The sequence below is a fragment of the Sorex araneus genome, chromosome X (assembly GCF_027595985.1).
Source record: "Sorex araneus isolate mSorAra2 chromosome X, mSorAra2.pri, whole genome shotgun sequence".
In the NCBI taxonomy this organism is placed as follows: domain Eukaryota; kingdom Metazoa; phylum Chordata; class Mammalia; order Eulipotyphla; family Soricidae; genus Sorex; species Sorex araneus.
In genome coordinates, this window is record NC_073313.1 from 22705639 (window position 1) to 22730909 (window position 25271).

The following is a 25271-nucleotide window of genomic DNA, read 5'->3' on the forward strand; positions in this document are numbered from 1 at the left end:
TAACTTCAAGAATCATTTTATTCTTAACACCCAGCCTGTTTCCTTCTTCTAGACTACACTGAAGTAACTCTAAAATATCATATAGTACAACCTATATTTATGCTAGAATATACTTCCAAAGGATGTGCAATTTTGGGGGGTGAGTTTTGGGGACATAACAAGTGGTATGTAGGCCATACTCCTGACTCTTTGCTTAGGGATCACTTCTGGGGAAGCTCAAGGGGCCATATGGGGTGCCAGTAATCAAACCTGGGTTGGCCACATACAAGGCAAGTACCTTACCCACTATACTATTGCTCTGGGACCCATGTATTCTCATTTTTAAAGTTTATTAATTCAAATCAGTATATAATTAATGTCTACATATTGCAGTAATCTGATGCCTTTTTTATTTTTATTTTTTTTAATTATTTTTTTTTATTTTTATTTTTTTATTTTTATAATTTATTTATTTTTAATTAGAGAATCACCGTGAGGGTACAGTTACAGATTTATACACTTTTGTGCTTATACTTCCCTCATACAAAGTTCGGGAACCCATCCCTTCACCAGTGCCCATTCTCCACCACCCGTAAACCCAGCATCCCTCCCACCCTCCCCAATCCCATCTCCCCCCCACCCCACCCTGCCACAGTGGCAAGGCATTCCCTTCTGTTCTCTCTCTCTAATTAGCTGTTGTGGTTTGCAATAAAGGTGTTGAGTGGCCGCTGTGCTCAGTCTCTAGCCCTCATTCAGCCCGCAACTCCCTTCCCCCACATGGCCTTCGACTACAATGTAGTTGGTGATCGCTTCTCTGAGTTGACCTTTCCCCGGAACGTGAGGCCAGCCGCGAAGCCATGGGGTCAACCTCCTGGTACTTATTTCTACAGTTCTTGGGTATTAGTCTCCCACTCTGATATTCTATATACCATAGATGAGTGCAGTCTTTCTATGTCTGTCTCTCTCTTTCTGACTCATTTCACTCAGCATGAAACTTTTCATGCCCATCCACTTAACTACAAAATTCTTGACCTCCTTTTTTCTAACAGCTGCATAGTATTCCATTGTATAGATGTACCAAAGTTTCCTCAACCAGTCATCCGTTTTGGGGCATTCGGGTTTTTTCCAGATTCTGGCTATTGTAAACAGTGCTGCGATGAACATACATGTGCAGATGTTGTTTCGATTGTACTTTTTTGCCTCTCTGGGATATATTCCCAGCAGTGGTATTGCTGGGTCAAATGGGAGCTCAACCTCTAGTTTTCTGAGAATCGTCCATACTGTTTTCCAAAAGGGCTGAACTAGCCGGCATTCCCACCAGCAGTGTAGAAGGGTCCCTTTCTCCCCACATCCTCTCCAACAGCGGTTGCTTTTGTTCTTTTGGATGTGTGCCAGTCTCTGTGGTGTGAGGTGGTATCTCATGGTTGTTTTGATCTGCATCTCTCTGATGATTAGTGATGCAGAGCACTTTTTTATGTGCCTTTTGGCCATTCGTATTTCTTCCTTGGTAAAGTTTCTGTTCATTTCTTCGCCCCATTTTTTGATGGGGTTGGATGTTTTCTTTTTGTAGAGTTCAACCAGTGCTTTATATACCATTGATATCAACCCTTTATCTGATGGGTATTGTGTAAATATCCTTTCACATTCTGTGGATAGTCTTTGTATTCTGGTCACTGTATATCTTGCGGTGCAGAAGCTTTTTAGTTTAATGTAGTCCCATTTGTTGATCTCTGTTTTTACTAGATTGCTTAGTTCCGTGTCACGTTTGAAGATACCTTTATCTTCAATATCGTGGAGGGTTTTGCCGACCTTGTCTTCAATGTACCTTATGGTTTGTGGTCTAATGTTGAGGTCTTTAATCCATTTTGATCTGACTTTTGTGCATGGTGTCAGGTCAAGGTCTAAACCCATTTTTTTGCATGTGGTTGTCCAGTTGTGCCAGCACCATTTGTTAAAGAGGCTTTCCTTGCTCCACTTCACATCTCTTGCTCCCTTATCAAAGATTAGATGATCATACATTTGGGGTTGTGTGTAGGGATATTCCACCCTGTTCCATTGGTCTACGGCTCTGCCTTTGTTCCAGTACCATGCTGTTTTAATTGTTACTGCTTTGTAGTAAAGATTGAGGCTGGGGAGGGTGATGCCTCCCATCATCTTTTTCGCAAGAATTGTTTTAGCTATCCTTGGACGTTTGTTATTCCATATGAATTTTAGGATTGCTTGATCCATTTCTTTGAAGAATGTCATGGGTATACATATTGGGATCGCATTGAATCTGTATAATGCTTTAGGGAGTATTGCCATTTTGACAACATTGATTCTCCCTATCCACGAGCAGGGTATATGTTTCCATTTCCTCATGTCCTCTTTGATTTCATGGAGTAGCGTTTTGTAGTTTTCTTTGTAAAGGTCTTTTACTTCCTTGGTTAAGCTGATTCCGAGGTACTTGATTTTCTGGGGCACAATTGTGAATGGGATTGCTTTTTTCATGACCCTTTCCTCTGCCTCATTGTTTGCATATATGAAGGCCATGGATTTTTGGGTATTGATTTTGTAGCCTGCAACTTTACTGTATAAGTCTATTGTTTCTAAGAGTTTCTTAGTAGAGGTTTTAGGCTTCTCTAGATATAGTATCATGTCGTCTGCAAATAGTGAGAGTTTGATTTCTTCCTTTCCTATCTGGATGCCCTTAATCTCTTTTTCTTGTCTAATAGCTATCGCAAGTACTTCCAGTACTATATTGAAGAGGAGTGGTGAGAGTGGGCATCCTTGTCTTGTGCCCGATCTCAGAGGAAAGGCCCTTAGTTTTTCCCCATTGAGGATAATGCTTGCCGTAGGCTTGTGATAGATGGCTTCGACTATCTTAAGGAAAGTTCCTCCAAACCCCATTTTGGCGAGGGTTTTCATCATGAAAGGATGTTGGATCTTGTCAAATGCTTTCTCTGCATCTATTGATATGATCATATGGTTTTTGTCTTTACTTTTGTTGATATGCTGGATTATGTTGATTGATTTCCGAATGTTAAACCATCCTTGATGATGCCTTTTTTAATCTATAGGTTACTTCTCTACCTCCTCTGATTTCCCCCATGTATTTCTTAAGGAACTCAGAGCATTTGTTCTCTACAGACTTTCATACGATTGCTGACTTTTACCCCCACTCATATTGTTTAATATTCTTTTTTCTTCTCTAAATTAACTAGTAGATAGAATAAGATAATTTGATTCCGCGCCTCAGCCAAACCCTTGACGTGGACCCTCCCAGCTTCCCCGATGGCCATCCTGCCCTCCTGCATGCAGACCTCCAACACTACGCAGGTTTGCTTCCTGTCACATGTGGGTGACCCCACAAGCCAGTACCCAACCTACACCACAGCAGGGGGCGTGGCCTACGCGGCATGGGCGTAGCCTCCAAGGCAGTCTCGACAGCAGTTATTCTCCCCACTCTGGAGTCACGTCTCAATCTTCATCACCTAACTCCCTGAAGAACATCCTAGCTATCTCAAACATAATAGGCCAATAGTCCACTAGCCTATTCCAATTTCACCAAAACACAGTGAACACAAGAAGGTGTACAAGCCCAATATAAAAGATCACATCCTCCGAAGCTTCACTAGAGGCCTCACATAGTCACAGAGGAACACCTGAGAGGAAGGATGTATCTTAGAAGGGGAAAAGGCGACCACCATCGACTGAGCTCATCCAGAATACTTTCTTGCAGGAAGAGGGAAAGTGATAGTGATAGGGAACTGGAAGGTCCCACCTCCATACAATCATCACAATGTGAAGAAACAGCGCAAACCCCCACCACGAGGAGAGGATGAAGAAAAGAGTTCAGAAACCTCAACAGGCATTACCCACAAATATGATCTCTCCGAAAAAGAATTCAGAGACGAAATGTTGAAGATATTCAATGAGCTCAAAGAAACAGTGGAACAGGCATCCAGTAAATTAAAAAAAGAAACAGTAGAATAGACAGCCAAGAGAATATAGGAAGAAATGAGAGCAGAAATTAGAAAGCTACAAACAGAAGTGTCACAAATAAAGGACACGGTAGATGAAATAAAAAACTCAGTGGGTGCCCTCAACAGTAGAATGGCTACAGCCAAAGACAGAATCAGTGAACTTGAAGATGGGCTGCAGGAAGCTTACAGGCAACAACAAACAATGGGAAAAGACCTCAAAATAGCTCTAGGGCAAATAAGAGACCCAGAAGATGATTCCAAAAGGAACAACATTAGAATCATTGGAGTACCAGAAGGATAGGCAGGAAACCCCAATGAAATAGTCACAGTTAAAGAAATCATTGCTAAATAGTTCCCAGATCTGGAGAATGCAGGCATCCAGATCCAAGGAGCCAGAAGGATGCCAGCTAACACAGACCCTAATAAACAGACTCCAAGATATATCATAGTCAGAATGATGTATGCCATGGATAGAGACACAATACTGCAAGCAACAAGGTCAAAAAAGGTAATCACATACAAGGAGCACCCCTTAGATTTAGAGCAGACCTATCAGAGGAAACACTCCAAGCACTAAGACAATGGTGGTATATAGTAAAAAAAACTCAATGAAATGAACACTTCACCAAAAATACTTTATCAGCTAGACTCTCATTCAAACTCGAAGGAATGATACACTATTTTATGTATAAACAACAGCTTAGGAACTTCATAGACTCAAAACAAAATTTAAAAGAAGGAATAAGAAGCTACTGTAAGACAAGGAAAAAACCTACAAGCACAACGAACCCCCAAGAAAGATGGCACAATTCCCCATGACAATAATATCTCCCAATGTCAATGATCTAAATGTACCAATTAAGAGACACAGAGTGGCAAAATGGATTCAGAAACTGAACCGAACATTCTGTAGCCCACAAGAAACACATCGGAACAGTCAGAACAAACATAGACTCAAAGTCAAAGGATGAAAAACAAGCCTGCAAGCAAACAACTCCCTCAAAAAGCTGGAGTGGTCTTATTAGTATCCACCACCATAGATTTCAGGTTGAAAAATATTAGAAGGGACAGCGAGGCCATTTTTTATTAGTCAAGGGATATGGATAACAGGAAGAAATCATACTCCAAAACGTATACACACCCAATGATGGACCAGCTAAATAACAACTGCTAACAGATTTTAAGGAGGACATTGCTAGCAACACAATAGTAGTTGGAGACTTCAATATTGCCTTATCACCTCTGGGTAAATCAACAAGATTAAAACTCAGCGAGGAAACACTTGCTTTGGAGGAAGAAATAGAAGAGAGAGGGCTAATAGATCTATGCAGGACTTTACATCCCCAAAAGAAAGAATACATTCTTTTTCAGTGCACATGGAACATTTTCCAGAATAAACCACGTGCTGGGCCATAAAACACACCTCAACAGAATCAGGAAGATAGCCATTATATCAACAATCCTTTCAGATCACAATGCACTGAAGATAGAAATTAATCAAACACAAATGCAGAGACCCAAATCAAACACCTGGAAATTACACAACTCAATGTTGAACAACAAGTGGATCAGGAAGGAACGTAAGGAAGAACTCAAAGGGTATCTGGAAACAAATGAGAATGAAGACATGAGCTATCAGAACCTGTGTGACGCAGCTAAAGACGTGTTAAGGGGAAAACTTATAGCTCTGCCGGCATTTCTCAGGAAAGAAAATAGGGCCCACATAAATAACTTGACTTCACAGCTCAAGATCTTAGAAAAGGACAAACCAAAGGAGCCCAAACCAGGCAGAAGTAAAGAAATAATTAAATTTACAGCAAAAATCAATGACATGGAAACCCAAAACACAATCCAAACGATCGATGAAACCAAGAGCTGGTTCTTCAAGAAAAATAAACAAGATTGATAAACTACTAGCAAGGCTCACAAAAAAAGAGAGAGAGAGAACCCTAATAAACCTAATCAGAAATGAAAAGGGGGACATTACAAAAGAAGCCAAAGAAATTCAAAACATCATCAGAGACTACTTTGAAAGTCTGTATGCCATGAAACAAGAGAACCGAGAAGAAATGGATAAATACCTGTATTCCTATCATCTCCCAAGGCTGAACCAAGAAGATCTGGAATACCTGAGTATACCTATTAATATCAAGGTAGCTGAAACTGTAATCAAAAGTTTTTCCCAAAACAAAAGCTCAAGTCCAGATGCATTCACTAGAGAATTCTTCCAAACATTTAAAGAGGACCTATTGCCAGTTCTTCTCAAGCTTTTCCAGGAAATTAAAAAAAAAAAAACAGAAACTCTCCCAAACAGTTTCTATGAGGCACATATCTCCATAATACCAAAATCAAACAAATACATCAGCAAAAAAATCAAACTACAGGCCAATATCCCTCATGAACACGGATGTGAAGATCCTCAACAAAATACTAGCGAACAGAATCCAAGAACTCATCCAAAAGAACATACACCACAACCACTTGGGATTTATTCCAGGGATGGAAGGATGGTTTAACATTTGGAAATCAATCAAAATAATCCATAATACAAACAAAAAAAAGATGAAAACCATATGATCATATCAATAGATGCAGAGAAAGCATTTGACAAGATCCAGCACCGGTTTATGATAAAAGCTCTCAACAAAATGGGTAGCAAAGCAACTTTCCTCAATATCATCAAAGCCATCTACCACAACTCTATTGCAAGCATTATCCTCAATGGGGAAAAACTAAGAGCCTTCCCTCTAAGATCAGGGGTGAGACAGGGATACCCAATCTCACCACTTCTGTTCAATATAGTACTGGATGTACTTGCAATAGCGGTTAAGCAAGAAAAAGATATTAAGGGCATCCAGGTAAGAAAGGAAGAAATCAAGCTCTCACTATTCACAGATGATGTGATATTATATTTATAGAACCCTAAAACTGCTACCAAGAAACTCCTAGAAACAATAGACTGGTATAATAAAGTTTCAGGCTATAAAATCAATACAAAAAAGTATATGGCTTTCCAAAACGCAAATAATGAGAGAGAAGAAAGTGACATGAAAAAAGCAATCCCGTTCACAATCATGGCTGAGAAAGTCAACTACCTCGGAGTCAACTTAACTAAGGAAGTAAAGGACCTGTATAAGAAAACTACAAAATATCTCAATTCCCGTCCCCAGCAGATCAAGGATGCAAAAAAGCACAGTAGAAATGACATTTGTACATATATGTGCATTGCAGCACTGTTCAAAATAGCCAAAATATGGAAACAACCCAAGTGCCCTAGAACAGATGACTGGTTAAAGAAACTTTGGTATATCTACACAATGGAATACTATGCAGCTGTTAGGAGAGATGAAGTCATGAAAATTGCTTATAAATGGATAAACATGGAGAGTATCATGCTAAGTGAAATGATTCAGAAATAGAGGGACAGAATATTGTCTGCCATGGGGCCAGGGAAGGTGGGAAAGGGGGGGTATACCGGGGATATTGGTGGTGGGAAATGTGCACTGGTGGGAGGATGGGTGTTTGATCATTGTGAGATTGTAACCCAAACATGAAAGCTTGTAACTATCTTTCAGTGATTCAATAAAATTTAAAAAAGAAACTACAAAATGCTACTCACAAAATAAAAGAGGATACAAAGAAATGGAAACATATCCCCTGTTCATGGATAGGGAGACTTAACATTGTCAAAATGGCAATACAATAGTCCCCCAAACATTATACAGATTCAATGCGATCCTTATAAGTATACCTATGAAATTTTTCAAAGAAATGGATCAAATACTCCTGAAATACATATGGAACAACAAGCCCCCATGAATAACTAAAGCAATTTTGGGGAAAAAGAAGATAGGAGGCATCACCTTCCCTAAGCTTAAACTGCACTAAAAAGCAGTAATTAAAACAGCATATTTTAATTTTAAAGGCACAGCCACAGACCAATGGAATATTCTTACACACACCCTCAAATATATGATCATCTAATCTTTGACAAGGGAGCAAGAAATGTGAAGTGGAGCAAGGAAAGGCTCCTAAACAAATGGTGCTGGCAAAAGTGGACAGCAACATGAAAAAAAAATGGGCTCAGATCTCTACCTAATACCATGTACAAAAGTCAGATCAAAATGGATTAAAGACCTCGACATCAGACCACAATCCATAAGGTACATTGAAGACAAGGTCGGCAAAACCTTCCACGACATTGAAGCTAAAGGTATCTTCAAAGATGACATGGCACTGACCAAGCAAGAGAAAATAGAGATAAACAAATGGGACTATCTTAAACTATGAAGCTTCTGCACCTCAAAAGAAACAGTGACTAGAATACAAAGATAATCTACATAATGGGAAAGGATATTCACCTAATACCCATCTGGTAAGGGGTTGATATCAAGGATATATAAGGCACTGGTTGAACTCTACAAGAATAAAACATCCAACCCCATCAGAAAATGGGGCTATGAAATGAACAGAAACTTTCTCAAAGAAGAAATCCAAATGGACAAAAGGCACATGAATAAATGCTCTTCATCACTAATCATCAGAGAGATGCAGATCAAAACAACAATGAGATATCATCTCAAACCACAGTGACTGGCCCTCATCCAAAAGAACAAAAGCGACTGTGGGGATGTGGGGAGAAAGGGACTCTCCTTTACTGCTGGTGGGAATACTGACTGGTTCAGCCCTTTTGGAAAATGGTATGGATGTTTTCTAAAAAAAATTATAAATAGAGCTCCCATTTTATCCAGCAATACCACTTCTGGGAATATATCCCGGAGATGCAAAAAAGGTATAGTAGAAATGACATCGGCACTTGTATGTTCATTGCAGCACTGTTTACAATAGTCAGAATCTGGAAAAAACCCGAGTGCCTGAGAACAGATGACTGGTTAAAGAAACTCTGGTACATCTACACAATGCAATACTATGCAGCTGTTAGAAATGATGAAGTCATGAAATTTACATATGGGTGGATCAACATGGAAAGTATCATGTTAAGTGAAATGAGTCAGAAAAAAAGGGACAGACATAGAAAGATTGCACTCATTTGTGGAATATAAAGTAACAGAATGGGAGATTAACACTCAAGAATAGTAGAGATAAGTACCAGGAGGTTTGCTCCATGGCTTGGAAGCCAGACTCACGTGCTGGGGCAAAGGGCAGCTCAGATAGAGAAGGGACCACCAAATAAAGGGTGTTTGGAGAACCCGCTTGGATTGGGAGATGCGTGCTGAAAGTAGATTATAGACCAAACATGATGGTCATTCAATACTTGCATTGTAGACCATAACACCTTAAAGGAGAGAGATAGTAAAAGGGAATGCGCCTGCCACAGAGGCGGGGGGAGGGGAGGAAATGGAAAGCGGATGGGAGGAATACTGGGAACTTTGTTGGTGGTGGATGGGTACTGGTGTGGGGATGGGTACTTGATCATTGTATGACTGAAATGCAAGCACAAAAGTTTCTAAATCTGTAACTGTACCTCACAGTGATTCATTAAAATATAAAAAAATAAAAAACTAAATAAATAAAATTTTAAAAATTAGCGCTAAAAAATTAAGATAATACACTAGACTCGAGTTGATTTTTTCGTCAAGAATACTTTCCTAAACGTCTAAACAAATTAACATGATGAAGCATTAATGTCTGATTGTGTATTTTAACATATATTAAATCTAATATTTCATTAAGGCTTGAAAAAAGGTATTTTTAACTTTTGTAACCTTTCACTTATTAACTAGAATCCCATAGATATTTTTAATTGCCTTCAAAATTATGTTAGACTTTCAGCATATTCCAAAGGTGACTGATACATTTTTCTTATTCTCATGTACTCATAGTTTAAATATGCTGACTGTACTGAAATTCCTTATAATTTTTCCTATGAGAGGAAACGAAATGCCTCTCTTTCTGATATGATCTTAATAATGGTGGTAGTTGACTAGATTTCTACCTTAGAAATGTGTTTTATTTTTTTTAATTGTATTGAATCATCGGGAGATAGTTACAAGCTTTCATGTTCGGATTACAATCACACAATGATCAAACACCCATTCTTCCACCAGTGCACATTTCCCACCACCAATATCCCCGGTATACACCCCCTTTCCCACCTTCCCCTGGCCTCCATGGCAGACAATATTCCCCATACTCTTTCTTTACTTTTGGGCATTATGGCTTGCAATACAGACACTGAGAGGTCATCATGTTTGGTCTGTTATCTACTTTTGGCACACATCTCCCATCCTCCCTGATTCCTCCAGCCATCATTTTCTTAGTGATACCTTGTCTATTCCATCTGTCTTTTCCCCTCCATTTATGAAGCAGGCTTCCAGCTATGGGGCAATCCTCCTGGCCCTTGTATCTACTGTCCTTGGGTTTCAGCTTCATGTGATGTTATTCTATTCTCCACAAGTGAGTGCAGTCCTTCTATGTCTGTCCCTCTCTTTCTGACTCGTTTCACTTAGCATGCTACGCTCCCTGTCTATCCATTTATAAGCAAAAGAAATATGTTTCTTACATATCTTTTACATTCCTTGTTCAAATCAAGCAGCTCCAAAAATTCTGTGATCAAACTAAGAAGAAGTGAGAATTTGAGATTACAATTTCAAATTTGAAATATTCTTCATTACTGGTTTTTCATTGTTTCTATGTCTTTTCTCATTTCAGAACTATGAAGTACTTTTTATTAAAATAAAAATAGATCATGCATGCAACACAAATAACTCCAATTTAGCCCTAAAGTGTTTTTATTTAACCTTATCAAAATTTCTTGTGCATCTGTCCTTTGCATAATAGATATCTGCATCCTCAATGATATGGACATCATTATTAATTTTATTTACCCGTTAAAATATACATGACAGCTTCAGAATACTAATAAAACCATTATCATGATACCATTACATACATTCCTTTCATTATGTTTTGATATCTATGATTGCCAGTGAAAGGAGTTCTTTATGCGTAAGTTTTATGTGATTTTAAAGTCAAACATACAAAATAATAAATATACCAGCTTCAACGAAATGCATTAGTTTGCTTTTCTTCCTCTGAATATTTAGGTACAGAATTTAACAGAGAAGGTTTCACTAGTAACTAAGGTGAAAAACTTGTACTTAGACCAGTGTTTCCCAAAGTGGGCAATACAACCTTTGGTGGTGCTGAAAGAAACAGGGGGTGGGAGGAAATAGTAGCTTCAAGTACAATTGTGGAAGCTTCCTGTGTGTTTGCTTAAAATAGGTAGATTACTAGGGTAGCACTTTGTGATAATTTTTCCTCTGAAGAGTAGGCAATAGGCCACAGTTGCTGAGGAAACTCTAACTTAGATGTTAAATTGTAATCTTTGTAAGAAATCTGTGGATCAGAATTGAAAGTATTAGGCAGTTAGAGTAGAAATTGGGGCGTTTTAAAATATTAGTGAATTGGTCAAAAAGATAATAATGATAGAGCATTTGGGGGAAAAAAATGACAGTGTGAGGTCCAAGGATATAAATCAAAGGGGTGGAGCACACTCCTGGAATGTGTGAGTCTTTGAGTTCAATCTCCAAGCATTTCATGACCCCCACTGCCAAATGTAGCCTTAGTGGTACCAGAGGATGGCTTAGGTGGCCTTGGTGGACCCTGGCACTGACAAGTTCCGATTACTGTAGAATTGAGTTTCAGCAATGAACTCTCGGGTCCATACCATCAAGCCAAATATTACGAAAAGACTAGGGGAAAATAAGAAGGATACTCAGGAGGAGGAGGAAAGTGGTATTTGAATACCAAATACAAAAGTCAGCAGAAAATCTTGATAGATGCTAACAAATGTAAGTACCTAACTATATAATTTAGACATCAACAAACCTAAAGAGACAAATAAATAGCAATCAACTAATGGCTCATCCCATTGTTTGTTAATTTACCCGAGCGGGCACTAGTAACGTCTCTATTACACTCATTCTTGAGATTTTAGCAACCTCTCCTTACTTGTCTCTCCCAACGATTGGAGGCTCTTTCTGGGTCATGGAAATGAGATTTATCGTTACAGTTTTTGGCATATTGAATATGCACTGGTAGCTTGCCAGGCTCTGCCATGTGGGTGGGATACTCTTGGTAGCTTGCCGGACTCTCAGAGAAGTATGTATATATCTGTTACTGTATTTGGGATATGAATAGGCCACGGGGAACTTGCCAGGCTTTCCCGAGCTGGCAATAGACTCTCAGTAGCTTGTCAGGTTCTCCAAGATGGAGAACTAGGCTAGGAATAGCATTTTGGCCGCTCACTTCAAGGAACTTGGTTTTATAATCTCTGGATGTTGGCCATTGATGGAATTACATGGTGCCAGGGCATTTTCTGTGTGTGGCTTCCTAACTATCGAAAAATGGGGGAACTGGGTGTAAGAGGCCCAGTCCTGATCCGAGAAACCTTGGAGATCTCACAAGGTCCCACACACCTGGGTTCCTTTGCCAGTTCCTTTATGTGCCAGGCTCGTCTGAACTTGTGGGGAGTGAAATTGTGGCATGGCTGTGGCTGGGTTCTGGATGTCTTCATATAATAACAGATATGGACTTTAATATATTACTTTCATAAGTCACTCAGATAGAAAATATTTTCTGTAAGAAAAAACTGTATATAAAATCAATAAGAAAATATTGATCATAACATAGTATGTCAGATGTACTTAAAAGATATATACAAAACATCCCAGAGAACACCCACAACATATACATTTCCCCCAACTGAATATGGAACATTCTACAAGACATACTATATGTTACATCACAAAACATCTTTATAAATTTAAGATGACTAAAATCATATCAATCATCTTTTCCAACCACAATGATATACAATTAGAATTACCTGTAAGAAAAATTCACAATTTGGAGATTAAAACGCTGCAATAAAGCTAATGAGTCAATAAAAATATATATAGGGAACAGATCTTAACATTATAAAGACCAGATATGATAATGATAATGCACAGAAAACAACATACCGTGTGGAGAAACAAGACAAGGATTTTTACTTCTTTAGTTTTATTAACCATAAACTTTTATTAACCAGATAAATTAGGCAAAAAATAATTAAAAGGCACCCACATCATAAAGGAAGAAAGTAAAATTGCTACTCTTTGCAGATGAGTTAATTGATCTATCTATAAAGACTAAACCAAAATTTAAAAGAAATCAAAATTAATGAAGTTGAAGGAAATAAAATCTTCATACATCCAATCTGTTCTATCTCTATTAACAGCAATCTCTCATAAAGAAAATAATTAAAACAATTCCATTTGCAACTACACCAAAAAGAATGAAATACACAGGAATAAACTTAACACAGAGATAAAGACCTGTACAATGAAAAAGAAAAAACACTGATAAAAGAAGACAAAGAAACCAACAAACCAAATCATATTTTGTGCTCATGAAACAGAAGAATTAATATTGTTTAAAAAATTCCTATCCAAAGAAATCTATGGGTTGTTATGTGATTTCAAGCTGTATTACAGAGCTACACTAATCAAAACAGTATGGCACTTGCAGAAAAAAACAACCTCATAGATCAATGGAACAAAACAGAGAGCAAAAAACAAAAATGAACCCACACAAAGATGGCCAATGAACTTACAAAAAATCAGTCAAGAACATACAAAGAGGAAAGGATAACCACTTAAATAATGAAAAGTCACATTAAAAAAGCAAAAGCAATCACTAAAATACATCAAATAAGACTACATTAAATTATGAAGATTTCTCACAGCAAAGAAAACCTCTAACAAAACAAAAAGACAACTAATAAATGGTAGAAAATATTTGAAAATTGTAAATTTGATAAGTATTAATATATATGATATAAATAACTCACAGAACTCAAAACCAAAATAATCTAAATATGAGCAACCTCTTTATCAAATGTTCTTGCTACCTCCTATCCCTAATCTGAATTCACCATTGCTATTTCTGAACCATTATTTTTTATCTATTTCTGACAACTGTTCTCTTGGGACAGATGCTGTTTCATGGCATCTGTTATTTATTTTGTCAGTTTCTTAGCTTGCATTGTCAGTCATGATTGTGTCAGAAGGAAAAAAAATGGAATAAAGTAGGTAAGTTGCTGAAGAAGAGCATGGAATATTAATTGGACGACAGAGTCACACCAAATAGAGGAAGGTGGATGGGGTGGAGGGAGAATGTGTGTGTGAGACATACATGATCCTTAAATAATAGATGAGGCATTAGGTATGCTGCAGTTGGAGCTGGTTCTAGCTCAAAAGAGTAAGTTTAAATTTTCAGAAATTTTGCTAATCAGCACACTAGCATTGACATGTGATTGAAACGGTACGTTATAGGAATATTTACACCATGGTAATCTGCAAATGCTACTAATCAGGATTCTTTCCCCATTGGGAGTGAGTTTTTAAATATATATTAATCAGCATTTCACTGGGTGGTAGAGAGGAAAAGGAAGTGGAATACTGAGTGGATCTGAGGTCAGGAACCTGAAGATAAATGGGAGCCAATTCAAAAATATCTTTATGACTAATTATCATTCTAAAATCTAACACCAAGAAAAAAATAAGGTATATTTAAATGTCAAACCCAGTAGTGGCAATATTGAAAACATATTCCAAAGAAAAAGAATAGGAACATGGGAAAATTGCTTTACTTTAGCTTACAAGTAGATTTAACATTGACAGGGGCTGAATCAGAGTTATCAGGAAAGAAGTTATATTAGCTGGATACTCATATTGACTTCAGCACACATGTTTATTCTGTGCTTAATTGGGCTCTGGACAGAGCTCTAATATTCAAGCACATGGGTTACTAGTTGAAAGTAAGAATAATGAGAATATTGAACATACATAGTTGTTACATTCAAAGAAAATGAAAAGGAGTTTGTCTCTTGTCTCCTCATATCCTCTAAGCAATATTATGTAAGTCACATAATTTTCTAAACTCATTTCATAGGCTAAAATATGGCAATGAGTTGTCTATTTCTTAGAGTAACTGTGAAAATTACTCAAGATGAAAGAATTTAAACTGCCTGGTCTGTGCTCTGTTTATACATACAGTCAAATGTTTGGTTCCCATCTCTTTCATACTCTGAAGCTTTGTATTTTCATGAGGAAAGGCTGAATACCTTTCTTGAGAAGGTGAAACCGCAAAATAAGAAGATCTCTAAGTATAAGAGTAAAGTTCTAATCCACAAGTGGAAAACTTCTGCTAAATGGCCAGAGAGTAAACATTTTAGGCTGTTCTGCCCGTAGAGTCTCTGTGACAACTACTCAGTTCCATTGGTGTAATATAGAAGCAGTCACAGATAACATATAGACAAATGTGTGGTGAGTGAGGGTGCAATGAAAGTGTATCATCACTGAAATTTGAAATTCAAATAATTTTTATTTGGAAACATCTACTTTTGCTTGGTTTTTAAACTGGTTAAAATCATTGACTCAAAAATCATATAAAGCATGCAAATGTTTGATTTTGCCTGTGAACTAGGGTTCCTGCCACTTATACTTACACTTCAGGAATAAACAGCAAGAGTCAGGGAGCTTAAAACATGTTGTTTGATTTGCTTTGCTTTGGGGGCCTCAGCTGGCAGTGCTCAGGAATTCTTTCTGGCTCTGTGCTCAGTGATCATTCCTGGTGAACTCGGGGGACCATATGGCATTCTGGGATCAACCCAGGTTTGGACCTGTGCAAGGTGAGCACATATTCCGGCCCATAAGACATATTTTTAAATCTTGGAATCATCTGCTCAAAGAAAATCTTGCATTGCCTCGCAGAAAAGAATTTCAGGAGTAGGTCTCTCCGCTGCTGCTCGAGCATGAGCCCGGAGGCAACCGAACTAATTTGGACACGAGCAGCTCGCAGAAATGCCTCCAGACTGTGAGCTGAGCCACAGCCCCATGCGGTGCCAGTGGGGCAAGATTTCTCTCTCTCAACTCTTCCTTCTTGGGCACAACGTGGCGATTGCCGGTTTTTAGAACACAAAATGAAGGTACCAGCGGGATGCGTGAGAAATCCCAGGGGGTGGGGTTGCCGGACCCGCCCTTTGCAGATATTTAAGTGCAGCGCCACGCTGGTAAGGGTCTCTTCATTGCTGCTCGAGCACGGGCCCGGAGGCAACTGAACTACTTTGGACACAGCCGCTCACAGAAATTCCTCCAGACTGTGAACTGAGCCACAGCCCCATGCGGCGCCAGCAGGGCAAGATTTTTCTCTCCAGGCTTCTCCATCATATGAGTACCACAAAAGGGAAGTAAAAGCTTGCACTGACGCAATTTCTGGCAGAATTTTCCCTGGACTTCATACAAAAATCCAAAACCTAATATCTCTTAATTGTCAGCAATGTGAAACGGTTTCTTTTTAGCAGGTCTGACTGTGGGGGGAAACTCCAAACAATAATACCGAGTTTTTTTGTTGAAATATTGAAGGTAATCAAAGTAGCAGCCATTTCTCTAGACTGTGAACTAAGCCAAAGCCCCATGCTGGCCGAGGTGAGGAAATATCCTCCTTTCTTGGTTCTTTTCCCTTTTCAGAGAGAAACGCGGCATGGTGTCCACTATATTATGAGGTCTATTAAGCAGGCATGAACTTAGTGGTGAGGGAAGGGGAAGGAAAAAAAAACAAAACTATGTACTTAGAAAAGATTGTGCAGTCTGGAACAGCGGGACGCTTGGGCAGTCTCGGGCCAATACCAGTGCACACTTCGCCGAGATTTGACCCGGGTGGCCACACTTTTGTGCGGCCACTTTGCTGCTGATCAACCAGAATCCGGAGGCCAACTAGACTACTTTTGGTTCCAGAAACTGCTTACAGCCATGTCCCTAGACTGTGAACTAAGCCATAGCCTCACGCCGGCTGAGGACGGAAAATATCTTTTTTCTTGCCGGGCGGCATGGCGTCAACCATATTATGAGGACTATTTATTAAGCAGGCATGAACTTGGTGGTGCAGGAAGGAGGAAAAAATTATGTACTTGAAACAGCGGGACTTCATATCTCTCCATTGTCAGCAATGGAAAACTAATTATCAAATGCTTCCTTGGCAGTAGGGCTGTCTTTCCTGGGGGGAAAATCCAACAATAGTGAGTTTTGTGTTGAAATATGGAATGTAATCAAGGTAAAGAGAAAATGAAGTTAAATTTATCAATTACGCAGGCGGGGATGGGGGGTGGGGGGGCGGGGGTTGGGAGGTATACTGGGATTTTGGGGGGTGGAATATGGGCACTAGTGAAGGGATGGGTGTTTGAGTATTGTATGACTGAGACATAAGCCTGAGAACTTTGTAACTTTCCACAGGGTGATTCAATAAAATAAATAATTTTTTTTTAAAAAAAGAAAATCTTGCATGACAACCTCTTGTTGCCAGATTTTCTATGAGGATGGGAATCGAGCATTCTTCCCACCTTCTCAAATCATACTTTCCCGCCAATACACACATACATATTAAACACACACGGTCACAAACACACACAGAGACAGACAGACAGACTGACACATACACACATAGTCACGGGACACATCTTTGGAAGCCATAAAAAGAAGTAATAAGATTTTTCTGTCATTTGTTTCCCTTTAAGGTAAACAAGATTCAATATGAAATAGGAAGGTAACAACCATTGTTTAAAGCCCTCACGAGGTTTCAAGGGTCTTTTATTCAACATTAAAATTCTTACTTATCCTTCCACATAGTTGCTTCTCAACTGAATCTTTGCCTAATCTGATGAAAATATACATATTTGAACACTGCTGATTATCTTCATCATCTGCCTGATGGCTTGACATTCTCTTTTTTTTTCTTATCTATCTCGGCTTCCACTCTAGTCCAGGCACATGACACATCCGGGTCCTAGTCACGCTGCTATCTCAAGTTCCTGCCCATGACAGTTATGAAAAATGCTCTCTAGTCTAATCAATTCAGTGTGAAAAAATCCATCAAAGCAAAGCTTCTATACAGACATCCCTGGAGAGCTATTAGTTATCAGAGTGCCATAATAAAGGATGGAAAGAAGGAAACAAAAATTTAGTTAGGTCTATGTACTAAGTGCCGTGCTTAATATTCATTCTAGAATTTTAAAAAAATCGATACACATTCTAAGAAATGATATAATGTGCAACCCAATCTCAAGAAAAAGAACCAAATTAATGTTTTTTCTAAGGCCTTTCCTTTCAGGTAAAGTATGAGTTACACATTCCATGAATCTCTGCAGACACATTTTGTAGCAAGGAGGGATAGAGTGAGAATAAATAGATCCTTAAAAAAATACTCTTTTGCAAAGCCATTAAAGGCTTCAGCTGGCATCTGAGAAAAATAAGGCTACTTTTGGTGCAAAACAGTTATAAACATTGAAAAGAAAAACATATGCTACAAAGCTCATCCTCTCTCATTAATGTTAGGTGATAATCGAAAACATTTTTCTAGTCATTTAATCTTTTTTATGAAAAAAAGTTAGGGGGCCCACAAAGCAGTGCTTGGGAGTCCTGGAAGTCATTTCTGGCAGTACCTAAAACTACTGGGCAGAATTGTGGCCCATTGCTTTGATGGGCAATATGGCACTGATTGATCCTGGCAATGTGTCAAGGCTTGATATCAAAAGTGGTGGGTGGAGGGATCACTCTGCATGTCTCTTAACTATGTGGTGGGGAGATTGAGAATCTGTTATAAGGGAATAATTCAAGATACTATCTTTTCCTTAGAAATCGAGCAAACCAACAAAACAAAAATAAAACACAAGTAAAACTCTCGCTGTAACTTAAATGGAAAGCAATGGAGTATTAACATATGCATAATTTTAGATATATTGTTTTCAAAGGAGATAAAATCAGAGAACAAGTTATACTGAAAACTGAGATAATTCCAGAACAATATCTCATAATTTTTAAAAAGGAAATACTTGAAAGTTAGTGCTTCTAATATTTTTCATTACTCTCTCCTGTCATTACTGAACAAAAACTATCCCACACAAACTGAGACTTGAGACAAATCAAATGTGTACTTTCCTAGGACTTCTAGATCAAGTCTCCAATACTCCCTATCTTGTTTTATGATCTGGGGACAGACTTTTAGGGGACTGAATCAAATGAGATTCTGACTCACTAGAATGTACTCAAGGGAAAGAACCTGTAAAACATCAGTATGGAGGTTTAGGGGAAGGTATTTTTCTCTGTCTTTTTCGTTTAACAAAAGTTATACAGTTCATTTCTCTTCTTAAGAACAGAAAAACATTATCTTTGACCATTGGAAAACTCGCCCTGAAGAGGCAGCACAAATGTTATACTAATAGTCTTCATTTAAATATATATATATATATATATATATATATATATATATGGGGAAAGATGTAGGGAATCTCCCCCCCTAATAAAACCCCAAGGTTAGGACTACCCTTGGGCAAAACATTTAAGGTCTTTTAGAATATGATACAAAAGTGCTTGCTTCGGCAGCACATATACTAAAATTGGAACGATACAGAGAAGATTAGCCTGGCCTCTGCGCAAGGATGACACGCAAATTCATGAAGCATTCCATATTTTTAAAAAAAAAAGAAAAAAAAAGAGAATATGATACAAAAATTGTGCCCAGGAAAGAACAAAATAGATAACAGGGCCAGCAAAAATGTGCCTATTAAAGAATAGAATAGCTAGCAGATCCAGGAAAAAGACACCCAAGAGAGAATAGCATAGCTGCCACCCAATTCAGGTACCAGCCCGGGTCGGGGCTCCTGCCCAGGGCTGCATTTTTGCCCAGTTCCCAGGAAAGCCGGTTTTCACTGTTGTTCTTCGGGGGACGGGAACTGAGAGACACCACACTGCATCCAAAGCTGAATTATTTTGTGCGCTCTCTGCCACCTAATTCAGGTACCAGCCTGGGTCGGGGCTCCTACCCGGAGCTGCGGCTGCTAACGCGCCACGAGTTTTTCTCCTCCCTCCATATTCCACAAGAACCAGAAGTTATCCTTTTAGCTAGAACTTTCACCAGGTTAGCTTAACCAACAGAAACAAATTAGCCAATATTTCATTAAGCTCACCTAAATTAATACTGCATCATAAACAGAATAATATCAGTGAGTGTGAAGGGCTGAGCCACATAGGTCACAGTGGTAAAGCAACGCAGATCCCCACCAAGCTTACTTGTTGAAGAGGCTAGCCCAGAAGACCCAAATAGCAATGAAGTGCTTTACAACCTCTCTGACAAGCAATTTAGGAAGGAGCTACTGAGGATGTTTAGGGGACTAAAAGAAACAATGGATGGCAATACCAATAAAATACAAGAAGATTTGAAGGTAGAGATGTGGAAAATACAAATAAAAATATCAGATGTGAAAAACCTGGTAGGAGAATTAAAAAACTCACTGGACGGCCTCAGCAGCAGAGTAACAGCTGCTGAGGACAGAATTAGTGAGCTCGAAGATGAAGTCCAGAGACTCTATAGAAAACAACAGAAAATGGAAAAGAGACTGACAATCCGGGAACAGATGGCAAGAGAAGATCGTGATGAAGCCAAGAGGAGTAATATAAGAATTATTGGCGTCCCAGAGGGACAGGAAGAAAACCCTAATAAAGAAGAAACTGTCAAAAGACATTGCTACAATGTTCCCAGAGCTGAAGAAAACATGTGACCATATTCAGGAGACCCGAAGGGTACCAGCTAGAAGAAATCCAAATAAAAATACCCCAGACACATCCTGATCAAAATGACCAAAACCTTGGATGGAGACAAAATCCTGAAAGCAGCAAGATCAAAGAAAGAAATTGCCTATAAAGGAGCATCCTTAAGATTCACAGCCAACTTGTCTGATGAAACCCTCACAGCCCGAAAACAGTGGTGGGATATAGTGAAAAAACTAAATGAAATAAATGCCTCACCAAAAATACTTTACCCAGCTAGACTCTCATTCATAACAGAAGGAAAAACACACAGTTTCACAGATAAACAACAGCACAGAAACTTCATAGACTCGAAACCATGGTTACAAGAACAACTGAATGGGCTACTTTAAGAGAAGACAGGACCCTCAAATACACCAAATTTTAGCAGAAAAATGGGACAGAACCCCATAACAATAATCTCTCTCAACATCAATGGGTTAAACGCACCAATTAGAAGACAAAGAGTAGCAGGATGGATTAGAAAATTAAACCCAACATTCTGCTGCCTTCAAGAAACACATCTCAACAGTCAGAGCAAACACAGGCTCAAAGTGAAAGGCTTGAAAACAATCCTACAGGCGAACAACTCCCATAAAAAAGCTGGTGTAGCCATCTTAGTATCAGACCACATTGATTTCAGACTGAAGAAGGTCACAAGAGACAGTGAAGGTCATTTCTTATTGATAAAAGGATCTGTACAACAGAAAGAACTAACAATAATAAATATATATGAACCTAATGAAGGACCAGAAAAGTACTTAAAATAACTACTCATAGATTTGAAGAAAGACATTAATAGCAACACAATCCTAGTGGGAGACTTCAACACCACTTTATCACCTCTTGGTAGATCAACCAGATTCAAGCTTAGCAAGGACATACAGCATCTGAGGGAAGAAATGGAAGAAAAGGATTTAGTAGATATATACAAGACAATTCATCCTCAAATAGCTGAATATACATTCTTCTCAAGTGTGCATGGAACATTCTCAAAGATAGACCAGATGCTGAGCCAAAAACATACCTCCATTAAATTAAGAAGATAGAGATTGTATCAACGATCTTCTCAGACCATGATGCGCTAAAATTAGAAATAGATCACAAACACAAACAGAAAATGAAATAAAACACCTGGAAATTAAACAGCTCACTGTTGGACAATGAGTGGCTTAGAAAGGAAATCAAAGAGGAAATCAAAAGATTCCTGGAAATGAACGACTATAAGGACACAAGTTACCAAAACCTATGGGGCACAGCAAAAGCTGTGTTAAGAGGAAAGTTCATAGCTCTACAAGCATTCCTCAGGAAGGAGGAGCGAGCCCACATAAGTAACCTAACCTCACAGTTTAAGAGCTTAGAGAATGACCAACAAAAGGAGCCCAATACGAACAAAAGGAAGGAAATAATAAAACTCAGAGCAGAAATTAATGAAACGGAAACCAAAAAAACAATCCGAAAGATCAATGAAACCAAGAGCTGGTTCTTCGAGAAAATAAGCAAGATTGATAAACCTCTATCAAGACTCACAAAAAAAGGGAGAGAGAAAACCCTAATAAACCAAATCAGAAATGAAAAGGGGGATAATACAACAGAAATTACAGAAATTCAAAGGATCCTCAGAGATTACTTTGAGAATCTTTATGCCACGAAACATGAAAACCTCGAGGAAATGGATAAATTCCTAGACTCCTATAGCCTCCCAAGGCTGAACCAAGAAGACCTGGAATACCTGAACAAACCTATCACCATCAAAGAAATTGAAATGGTAATAAAAAGTCTTCCCAAGCACAAAAGTCCTGGCCCAGATGGATTTACTAGTGAACTCTTCCAAACCTTTAAAGAGGACATACTCCCAATACTCCTTAAGCTTTTCCAGGAAATTGAAGTATCACAAACACTTCCAAACAGTTTCTATGAAGCAAATATCACCCTGATACCAAAAACAGACAAAGATACCACAAAGAAAGAGAATTACAGACCAATATTCCTGATGAACACATGCGCAAAGATCCGCAACAAAATATTAGCAAATAGAATCCAACGACTAATCAAAAAATCATACACCATGACCAAGTAGGATTCATCCCAGGGATGCAAGGATGGTTTAACATTCACAAGTCAATCAACATAATTCATCATATTAATAAAAGAAATAATAAAAACCATATGATCATATCAATAGATGCAGAAAAAGCATTTGACAAGATTCAACACCCGTTTATGATGAAAACTCTCAGCAGAATGGGCATCGAAGGAACTTTCCTCAATATAGTCAAAGCCATCTACCAAAAGCCCATGGCAAGTATGATTCTCAGTGGGGAAAAACTGAAAGCCTTCCCTCTAAGATCGGGCACAAGGCAAGGTTGCCCATTTTCGCCACTCCTATTCAATATAGTACTGGAAGTCCTGGCCATAGCAGTTAGACAAGAAAAAGATATCAAGGGCATACAGATAGGAAAGGAAGGCATCAGGTTATCACTATTTGCAGATGATATGATACTATACTTGGAAAATCCTAAAGACTCTACAGAAAAGCTCCTAGAAACAATAAGTAGATATAGTAAAGTGGCAGGCTACAAAATCAACACCCAAAAGTCCATAGCTTTTTTATATACAAATAATGAAAGAGAAGAAAGAGACATTTAAAAAAATCCCGTTCACAATAGTACCTCAGAAAATCAAGTACCTTGAAATCAGCTTAACCAAAGAGGTGAAGGACCTATACAAGGAAAATTACAAAACACTACTTCAAGAAATAAAGGAGGACACTAGAAAATGGAGACACGCCCCCTGCTCATGGATAGGGAGAATTAACATTATCAAAATAGTAATACTGCCCAAAGCACAATACAAATATAATACAGTCCCTATCAGGATACCCATGACATTTTTCAAAGAAATAGACAAAACACTCCTGAAATTCATATGGAACAATAAACCCCCACGAATAGCTAAAGCAATCCTTGGAAAAAAAAGAAAATGGGTGGCGTCACCTTCCCCAACTTCAAACTCTACTACAAAGCAGTAGTAATTAAAACAGCATGGTATTGGGATAAAACAGACCTGCAGACCAATGGAACAGAGTTGAATATCATGTCACAGACCCACAAATATACGGCCACTTAATCTTTGACAAAGGAGCAAGAAATGCAAAGTGAAACAAGGAAAGCCTCTCTAACAAGTGGTGCTGGGAAAACTGGATAGCTACCTGCAAAAATGAACACTGACCTCTGTCTAATGCCAGGCACAAAGTCAGATCAAAGTTGATTAAAGACCTCAATATCAAACATGAATCTATAAGGTTTATAGAAGAAAACGTAGGCAGAACTCTCCATGACATTGAAGCTAAAAGCACCTTTAAGGACGAAACAGCACTGATCATACAAGTGGAAGCAAACATAAACAAATTGGACTACATCAAACTAAGAAGCTTCTGCACGTCAAAAGAAACAGTGACCAAAATACAGATAGAGCCCACAGAATGGAAAAGAATATTTACCCAATACCCATCTGATAAGGGATTAATATCCAGGATATACAAGATACTTGTAGAATTGTATAAGAAAAAACCTCCAACCCCATCAAAAAATGGGGAGAAGAAATGAACAGAAGTTTCCTCAAAAAAGAAATACAAATGGCCATAAGGTACATGAAAAAATGTTCCACATCACTACTCATCAGGGAGATGTAAATCAAAACAACAATGAGATATCATCTCACACCACAGAAACTGGCACACATTCAAAAGAACAAAAGCAACAAGTGCTGGTGTGGATGTGGGGGAAAAGGGACGCTCCTTCACTGTTGGTGGTAATGCGGACTGGTCCAGCCTTTCTGGAAAACAATATGGACAGTCCTTCAAAAACTAGAAATTGAGCTTCCATATGACCCACAATACCACTTCTGGGAATATAGCCCGAGGATGCAAAAGAGCACAGTAGAAATGACATCTGTACTTATATATTCATTGCAGCACTGTTTACAATAGCCAAAATCTGGAAACAACCCGAGTGCCCTAAAACAGATGACTGGTTAGAGAAACTTTGGTACATCTACACAATGGAATACTATGCAGCTGTTAGGAGAGATGAAGTCATGAAATTTGCTTATAAATGGATAAACATGGAGAGTATCATGCTAAGTGAAATGAGTCAGAAAGAGAGGGACAGACATAGAGGGACTGCACTCATTTGTGGGGTGTAGGGTAGCATCACATGAGGCTGACACCCAAGGACAGTAGATACAAGGGCCAAGGGGATTGCCCCATAGCTGGAAGACTGCTTCATCGGTGGAGGGGAGAAGGCAGATGGAATAGAGAAGGGACTACTAAGAAAATGATGGCTGGAGGAACCAGTCGTGATGGGAGAATATGCCGAAAGTAGATAATGGACCAAACATGATGACCTCTCAGTGTCTGTATTGCAAGCCATAATGCCCAAAAGTAGAGAGAGAGTTGGGGAATATTGTCTGCCTTAGAGGCAGGGGGAGGGTGGGAAAGGGGGGGTATACCGGGGATATTGGTGGTGGGAAATGTGCACTGGTGGAGGATGGGTAAGATTGTAACCCAAACATGAAAGGTTGTAACTATCTCACGGTGATTCAATACAATTTTAAAATTTTTTTAAAAAGAAGGAATAGCGTAGAACAGTTTAGGATCTTTTCACTGTATAGAGCAATC

General features: G+C 38.7%; 1 non-coding gene across 1 annotated transcript; it reads left to right on the forward strand.

Moving 5' to 3' along the window:
- The first annotated feature begins 19371 nt into the window (after window positions 1-19371).
- LOC129400414 (U6 spliceosomal RNA) lies at window positions 19372-19478 on the forward strand. Its single transcript, XR_008627657.1, has one exon. It is a non-coding gene; the product is annotated as a U6 spliceosomal RNA (small nuclear RNA).
- The last annotated feature ends 5793 nt before the right edge of the window (window positions 19479-25271 follow it).